Source organism: Pleurodeles waltl, chromosome 4_2 (assembly GCF_031143425.1).
Source record: "Pleurodeles waltl isolate 20211129_DDA chromosome 4_2, aPleWal1.hap1.20221129, whole genome shotgun sequence".
In the NCBI taxonomy this organism is placed as follows: domain Eukaryota; kingdom Metazoa; phylum Chordata; class Amphibia; order Caudata; family Salamandridae; genus Pleurodeles; species Pleurodeles waltl.
The window spans coordinates 1,017,412,657-1,017,420,161 of NC_090443.1; the positions used below are offsets into that span (position 1 = coordinate 1,017,412,657).

At 48.6% G+C, this 7,505-nt stretch overlaps 2 non-coding genes across 2 annotated transcripts; one reads left to right on the top strand and one right to left on the bottom strand.

Moving 5' to 3' along the window:
- Positions 1 to 4,064: 4,064 nt before the first annotated feature.
- TRNAE-UUC (transfer RNA glutamic acid (anticodon UUC)) lies at positions 4,065 to 4,136 on the bottom strand. Its single transcript has one exon. It is a non-coding gene; the product is annotated as a tRNA-Glu (tRNA).
- A 1,738-nt stretch (positions 4,137 to 5,874) lies between these two features.
- On the top strand, positions 5,875 to 5,947 carry TRNAR-UCG (transfer RNA arginine (anticodon UCG)). Its single transcript has one exon. It is a non-coding gene; the product is annotated as a tRNA-Arg (tRNA).
- The last annotated feature ends 1,558 nt before the right edge of the window (positions 5,948 to 7,505 follow it).

The window sequence follows — 7,505 nt, forward strand, 5'->3', positions numbered from 1 at the left end:
TCTGATGGCACAGACCACGAAGGATTAACTTTGGGCAATGCGCAAATTATTTATGCAGTACCAAAACTGTAACAATGTCAACATCACAAAATGAATGAGAAAAAAAGAGTAAGATGTAATAAACAAAATGACACCAAAATGATAAAAATTCAAAAAGGTGAAACTGAGATGAATTTTCAAAGTTTTAAGTAGAAAGAGCACCAAAAAAACAAAGTGCCAATGATAGCCAATGGCCGTAGACCGGGGCCGGGGCACAATTTGAGGCCGAAGTCAACGGAGCGTACGTCAGACACACCAACCAGGCTGATCGAAGATTTTACCTTCTGACTTAGGGCCTGATTTAGATATCGGCAGATGGGTTACTCGGTCACAATGGTGAGGGACATCCCGTCCGCTCAAATCTAAATCCCATAGGACACGATGGGATTTAGATTTCGGAGGACAGGCTATCTGTCATTGTTGTAATTAAGTAACCTGTCCACCAATATCTAAATCAGGCCCTTCAGTGTTTTAAGTCCCAGCCAACCACAGAAGTACACGTCTAAGGCCCTTTGGGGGTATGCAACAAGAGACTCACAGGATATTAGACAAAGGCCAACAGCAGGTTCCTGTCCAGACCCAGTTGCAGATGGTACTTACAGGAAAAGACTTCGGGCCAGATGTAGGTAACTGTTTGCATGTCGCAAACTGCGAAAAACGCAGTTTGCGGCATGCAAACAGCCTAACGCGATGCACATCCCCAAATTGCGAGTGTGTTCCCTTCCTATTTGCGACCGCATCGCCATGCTGAGTTGCTTTGTGACCGCGAATGCGGTCGCAAACCAACTCGCAGTTACCACCCACTTGAAGTGGGTGGTAACTCATTTGCAAAAGGGAAGGGGACCCCATGGGACCCCTTCCCCTTTGTGAATGCCGACAAAAATGTTTTTTCAGAGCGGGCAGTGGTCCTATGGAAGTTTTTCTTTTTGCAACTCGTTTTCCTTTAAAGAAAACGGGCTGCAAAAAGAAAGAAAAAAAACTGCTTTATTAAAAAAGCAGTCACAGACATGGAGGTCTGCTGTCTCCAGCAGGCCACCATCCCTGTGAGTGCATGGACTCGCTATGGGGTCGCAAAATGCGACCCACCTGATTAATATTCATGAGGTGGGTCTTTGCGACCCCATAGCGAGTCGCAGAAGGTGTCTGAGACACCTTTCTGCATAAAATTTTGCGAGTTGCAAATTGCGAGTCGGTATGACTCGCAATTTGCAACTCGCAAAATTTTACTTTGCTACATCTGGCCCTTCTTTCTTCTCTCAGTAGCCAATTCACCGGTGGGTCTACCTCTTTGTCCTGGGTAGAAGAGAGCAAGTCCAGCTATTCAGCGCTCCCGTCGGGTCACAAACAGCAGGTCCAGCCCTCTTGTGATCTTTCACAGGTCCAGAAAGTGATCTAAAGTGGATGTCTGCACATGCCACTTTTATGCCTGGCACTAGCTAGTGACTGAGGGTGACTCTTAATGCCCCCCTAACCAATGGGGTAAACGTTTCCATACTAAGGCTACCTACTTTTGAAGTACTTCTTGTTTGCTCCAATGTAAGCGGGCCCAAAATTCAATCTGTCATGGCACTATGTGTGCGCTTTCCACACCATATACCAGGGATTTATAGGTTAGTTAAAGGTTCCAGTTCAGAATAAACCAATTTAAACATATTTAAAGGGGGAGCTTAGGCACTTTACTACTTGTTAGTAGAGGCAAAGCGCATAGAGGTCTTAAGCCAGCAAAAATGTAGGATTCAGCAAAAGTTGGAAAATCCTGGGTGCCCTCGCAGAAAAGACAGATTTCCTATGCAGTCTTATTTAAAATCTCGAAACTGCAGCATGATAATCAACAAAGCTGGAAGATCGGTATTAAAATGCTGGTACAACTGCTTAAAAAGAACTTACCGTTAACAAATCTGCAGTGAGACTAGTTAACCCAGAGTGCTTGCAAACCATGAGCATCGCAAGCAGCAACATTAGGACAGCAACTCCAGGCCTTAGCTGTCCCCAGTGTTCTAAGTGCAATAAAAAGTATGGGAACTGTGATGCTGTGCAGTGGGGGTGGGTGAGTGGGTGTGGGGGCAGGGTTAAAGACATGGGTAAAAATCAAATATCTGTAAACTATTTTGGTCTTTCATCCTCAAGTAACAACATATAAAATGGCACACAGCTTAAATGAAAAATAAATGCAAGTTAATCACTCCAGCAATCCTGGTTGGTGCATTGGAGAATAGTTAAAAGAGTATGTTTAGTGCTAAGAGGGCCCCATCTGTGACAGAAATCACTGTGAATGTGTGTCATTATTTGACATTTGCATCACACACAGCATAAGGCTGCTACAAAATGCGCGAAACTTTTTTTTTTAGATAACGTGTTTCTAAATTATAGATTGTTGTAATATCCAGACTGTAAGTAGTGCATTGTATTATTACCGTCTTGTAAATGCACACACTTCAATGCTCAGCTGGTAACTCCCTGGCAAAACCACTGAAAAAGAATGAAAGTGTGTCATCAGAAAGCTTCAGGTGAGTACATGAATTAAAACCAATACCAGCTTCCAAGCACCCTTTACATTTGTAGATTGGCCAGTTGTGCACACTTACATTTCTTTCAGGATTCAAGCACCCTGGCAAGAAGGCTTGTTTACCTGTCTGCCCCTCCCTCAGTCTCACAGAATAGTAGACTCATGGACTTAATTTAAGGGTTGCCAGGGGTCGCACCTGTGACCCCTGGCTTGCCCCTTGCAACCCCCATAGCAGGGTCTTTGCGACCCCTGGCCTCGGAGGTGGCAAAATGAGTGCCAGGAGCACACTGGCAGTGCGTCCACGTGGAGACCGTTTGAGGCTCCTTTCTCCTTGTTGTTTCTCATTTATTTATTACATTAATAGTAAATAATGTTTACAGCTCTGCCAAGTGTCATGCATCTCACGTTAAAATAACACATTTCCATTTATTTTCCCGCATTACTGCAATGCCTGAGATTGTCACGCAAGTCCTGAAGCGCCGAAGAACCTTCTAGTTCCTGTTTCTCACTTTGCTAGGTAAGCACTGTGTAGTGTTTATCAAAGGCCACAAGGTGGCGTTGGTGTACAACGGGACGTATAGGATTTTCGCTATATTATGGTATTTATACGGTTCCCTCATCTTCATCGCTTGATTTTGCTTGCAAGAACGTGTCACTCATAGTCATTGAAATGTCACTCAATTACACTGAAATTATGAAAATGTCACACATAGCAACCTGAAACCATGGCAGCTATGCCTTTAAATAGCCTCTATTGGTTTAACAAAAATGCAGTTGCTGCACTATGGCCCTCCCTGGCAGCTGAGGTGAGTACAAATTGTTTTTAAATGCATTTTGTGAGTGTGCTTGAGTGTGGGTTTGTGTGAGACAGAGAGAGGGTGTAAGTGTGAATGTGTGTATGTGTAAGCATGTGTGTGATGCCACTTCCGCCTCTCGTGACATTTTGGTGAATTGACTTCCATGGGGAGGCCCCCTGCCTTTACCACAGCCCAAGCATTTCAACTCTCAGGGTTAACCGTCCCGGGGCTGTTGTCTTTTCTCAAAGAGTGGGGTCGCTGTTTTACTTGAATTAAAAAACGTATGTGCACGTGGTGCCCCTCCGAACCCCACCCCCCTGTAACAGCTAAAAACCCGTGTGTTAAACTCCCGTGAACCAAAAGTGGGAAAAAGCCCATGAACTGCGGGTGTGCAGCGCTATGGGAGGAACTGAAGCCGGAGCCTTCTTGGGGGGACACCTCTGTGGAAGGGCGACTTCCTGCTCCAGGTGACACAGAGGGGGTGTAAAATGTGTACAATATGCAGGAGCTTTGGAAAGCCTTCAAAATACTCCCCTCTGTGCATTAAAGACTCGCTGCGTCTTTTCATAGCGCTTCTGCCGAGACCTTCAAGGCACAGACCCAACCAGGAGGGGGGGGGGGTGTTGTGGGGGGATTAAACGATTTATTTGTGAAAACAGGGGTTAGTACAAGCTGTGAAGACAACAGAAGACAAATGCAGGAATGTGACCCAAAAGTGCAACTTCCCATACCGGGAGTCGAACCCGGGCCGCCTGGGTGAAAACCAGGAATCCTAACCGCTAGACCATATGGGAGCCTGTACACGTTCTGAGGCTCACTCTCTTACAGTCAGAGCTACATGCGGACTGGGCGTAATGAGATTTTCATAGTTTCAATGAATTTAGAGCCCCGACACACAACAGTAAAATCCAAACACATTAACAAAGGCAGCTCATTACAGGAGTAAAACATGAAGAATTAAAATGATGAAGGGTTTCTTACGAAAAGCTTTCTACTTCCTGAGTGCCCGATAGTAAAATGTACAATTTTGAGGCTCTGCCAGTGCGGAAGGACTCGTAAAGAGGAGTGGGGGTGGGGGAGGGGGGGGGGGGGGAGTGGAAGGGGGGATGGTGGGAGTGGGGCGAGGTGGGGGCATACCACCGACACCATTGGGGATGCAGTTCCCATTTTCAGTACAACACGCATGGGCCGAGCCTCCCTTCTCTTCTAGGCACCAGGAGTCTCTGCCTTCTCCCTGGCTCTGCAGCCTCCAACCTTGTCCGTGGTCACTGGTACCTGCACAGCATAATACCTTCTTCCTGGTCCCTGCACAGCACTCTACCTTATCCTGGGCCCTGGGCTCTGCAGCCTCCAGCCTTCTCCCTGGCTCTGCACAGCATCCACCCTCCTCCCTGGTCACTGGACTCTAGACAGCATCCTCCCTTCTCCCTGGGCTCTACACAGCACCCTACCTTATCCTGGGCCCTGGGCTCTGCATCCTCCAGCCTTCTCCCTGGCTCTGCAGCCTCCAGCCTTCTCCCTGGCTCTGCACAGCATCCACCCTCCTCCCTGGTCACTGGACTCTAGACAGCATCCTCCCTTCTCCCTGGGCTCTACACAGCACCCTACCTTATCCTGGGCCCTGGGCTCTGCATCCTCCAGCCTTCTCCCTGGCTCTGCAGCCTCCAGCCTTCTCCCTGGCTCTGCACAGCATCCACCCTCCTCCCTGGTCACTGGACTCTAGACAGCATCCTCCCTTCTCCCTGGGCTCTACACAGCACCCTACCTTATCCTGGGCCCTGGGCTCTGCATCCTCCAGCCTTCTCCCTGGCTCTGCAGCCTCCAGCCTTCTCCCTGGCTCTGCACAGCATCCACCCTCCTCCCTGGTCACTGGACTCTAGACAGCATCCTCCCTTCTCCCTGGGCTCTACACAGCACCCTACCTTATCCTGGGCCCTGGGCTCTGCATCCTCCAGCCTTCTCCCTGGCTCTGCAGCCTCCAGCCTTCTCCCTGGCTCTGCACAGCATCCACCCTCCTCCCTGGTCACTGGACTCTAGACAGCATCCTCCCTTCTCCCTGGGCTCTACACAGCACCCTACCTTATCCTGGGCCCTGGGCTCTGCATCCTCCAGCCTTCTCCCTGGCTCTGCAGCCTCCAGCCTTCTCCCTGGCTCTGCACAGCATCCACCCTCCTCCCTGGTCACTGGACTCTAGACAGCATCCTCCCTTCTCCCTGGGCTCTACACAGCACCCTACCTTATCCTGGGCCCTGGGCTCTGCATCCTCCAGCCTTCTCCCTGGCTCTGCAGCCTCCAGCCTTCACCCTGGCTCTGCACAGCATCCACCTTCCTCCCTGTTCACTGGTACCTGCAAATCATCCTACCTTCTCCCTTATCCCTGCGTTGTATACAGCATCCTACCTTCTCTACTGGGACTCTGCACAGCATCCTACCGTCTCCCAAGCCTCAGAGCTCTGCGCAGCGTCCTTCCTGCTGCTCCCTCACCCCAGCAGTCGCTTCCGTTACACTTCACAGCGGTGCTTAACATTATGTGACCGCGTGGCCTAATGGATAAGGCGTCTGACTTCGAATCAGAAGATTGAGGGTTCGAGTCCCTTCGTGGTCGACTGAGAATGTGCATTTCCTCCTGTGGAAAAGGTGTTTTTTATGAAATGTACACACAGGCCGCACATTCTATTGTAAGTGCATTTACACAGATCGCTGGTGATAATTTTACGCTGAAGCATAAAATACTGAAGATCCGAGGGACCCCACCTGCTCCGCTTTGCTCCCTGTGATGCTGATGCTGGCGGCGGAGTTTAGTGACCGACTCGGCATCAATGACGACACATTCACAGCAAAGGCTGCTCCTCGGCCTCGAGAAAGGACAGGGAAAGAAACTGTGAAGGACAAAATCAGAGATGGGAGGATGAATTTATCAATGAATAACAAACATGGAGAGGGAGAGACGCCCGAACAAAGCTACCGATCGTAGCACATACGTTACCTTCCTATAAAGGTTTTAGGTTGAACACAGTGTGACGTCAGTGATGTTCTGCAGTGATGGTGATACTCACTCTGGAGATGCACAGTGAAGTGTGACGGTGTGATGGGAATAGGGGACCCCAAGGTCATGTTTGGATAGTAAATGAAAAACATAATTTGGGTGCAATGTGTCCAGTGGTCGAAGTGGGCGGGATCGGAGGGGAGCAATGTGCCCCAACTTTTTCAAGTAATGAAAAAATGTTTGCCTACTTAATAAAAGTCAACGGTCCCAGGACGGTAAACTCCAATCGTACAAATGCTTCAGTTTAAGTTTCATTCAGGGAGTCTCGTGTGCTGTGAGACCGAGGGAGGGGCAGGCAACTTAACAACAAACAAGCCTTCTTGCCAATGTGCCTCCTCCCCTGAAGAAATGCAGATGTGCACAACTAGTTAATCTGCAAACGTAAAAGGGGGTTTGGGAGCAGGTACTGGGTTAACTGATAGATTCACCTTCTTTTTGCATGGTAGTGCAAGGGAATTACCAGCTGAGCTGCAGTGTGTGGTTGTCAGAGCAGTAAAATAAACATAGATCATTACTGTTAGAAATGGGGTGTTTGGTTGGCAGTCAGATTACCCCCTGTCCAAGCAAGGACCCTCACTCTAGTCAGGGTAAAGGAGAATCACCCTTAGATAACCCCGCTCACCCCTTTGGTAGCTTGGCACGAGCAGGCAGGCTTAACTTCAGAACCAATGTGTAAAGTACTTGTACCAACACACACAGTAATACAGTAAAAACATTACAAAATGGACCCCAAACCAGTTTAGAAAAGTAGATAATATTTATCTAAATCAAACAAGACCAGAATGACAAAACTCCAACATACACAAGTCAAGATATGAATTTTAGAAAGAATAAGGGCCATATTTATAGTTTTTGACGCAAAACTGCGCTAACGCAGTTTTGCGTCAAAAAAATTAGCGCCGGCTAACGCCATTCTTAAGCGCCATGCGGGCGCCGTATTTACTCAATGACGTTAGCCGGCGTTAGCCGGCGGCGCTGCCTGGTGTGCGTGAAAAAAAATGACGTACACCAGGCAGCGCCGGCGTAGGGGAATATGGAGCTTGGGCGCCAAAAAATGGGCAAGTCAGGCTGAGGCAAATTTTTCGCCTCAACCCGATTTGCGCCATTTTTTTCGACT